Source organism: Pinus tabuliformis, chromosome 5_2, assembly GCF_031772625.1.
Source record: "Pinus tabuliformis cultivar Carrire ecotype Pingquan chromosome 5_2, CPIR1, whole genome shotgun sequence".
Lineage (NCBI taxonomy): Eukaryota > Viridiplantae > Streptophyta > Pinopsida > Pinales > Pinaceae > Pinus > Pinus tabuliformis.
Window position 1 is genome coordinate 185,126,887 of NC_142306.1, and position 1,375 is coordinate 185,128,261.

The following is a 1,375-nucleotide window of genomic DNA, read 5'->3' on the forward strand; positions in this document are numbered from 1 at the left end:
GATCAGACTAGAAAACCCATCTCTACATTTCTCACATCATCTCATGCCATTGTTGTAGAGAACCTTGAGGTGGAAGGTATTTGGAAGAAAATACAAGTGAAATATATCTTGCATTTTGACGAAACCTTCAGACTGTTGGGAGAGTAAATTTCACAAGCTTTCCATGGAATATGGCAAGGCTTGTCCCATAACATGAAGATATGGGAGTATCACTATCTTAATATATTGCAAGCAACAATAGCGATAACCCATATATATAAGAGGATCATCCAGGAGATTTGGGTTTAGAGGACGAGACTCAAGTTCAATCTACCTATGCTACTAGGGCTACATGAGAACTAAGTCCAAGAAGAAGAATCCTAAGTGTGGAAGGATATAAAGGAAAATAGAGGATTTCATCTAGCAGGGACAACCACAACTAGCTCAGCCTAGGACATCAAGAAAACAATTAGAGAGTTGAATGAACAAGAGCAATGAAGATAAAAATATTGAGTTTCTAAAGGATGGGAAATAGTACCAGTATGGGGTTATGACGAGCCTCCAAAATAGGTAAATTACTAGTTCCATCAATCAACTCCTAGGAACATAGAACAATGTTTTACCCCAAAATTTGTGCTTAATGGTATATTCTCCTAGCTTAATGAGTTCCTAGAATATTTGATGTTGTTTTCATACTTTATGTGCCTTAACATATTTATTGTGTAGGACTAGGTATTGAGCGGATTATGAGGAATCCAACATTGGAGAGACTTTAGAGACTTAATCATTATAGCAGCAAAACATAAAATTGGCTAGCTTAGAGAATATAATGCATCCTCCTATTGTTGTGAGTTGGATCTGGGACAAGCTTCCCTTGTTCAAGATCTTTGGAGAGAAATGAAACCCCTTCTCTCAAGGAGGCTTCTTCCCCACTTAATGTATAAATAAGAGGCTTGAATTGGCCCTAGAAGTAGTAGTATAATAACAAGTAGAGATGCAAGATTAGGATTTTTAAGTATTCCCAAGCATGTTTTGCAGTATAATAATGTAAGCACGTACTTTTAGTCAATAGAAGTAGTGCCTTATTTTATCTCTTAGCTTAGTTGTTCGTAAAGGACCCTGAGAATCCTTAGGTTGGGCCCTTCAAATATCTACTTATGTTGATGTTATTCTTTACATTTGTCTTGTTTAGCTTTTAACATTAACATTTCTGGAAATAACAGTTTGATGGTATTGTGCATGATTAAGTAGGTGGTTTCTTGGGAAATTCATCTTTGCAGGTCATTTATGCAAGTTTTAAGCCTTCTTGATCAATTACATCACTTATTAATGCATTTATAAGTCTTTTTCATTCCATTCCTTTGTTTTTATAAATTCTGCAATTTTTTGTTTTACA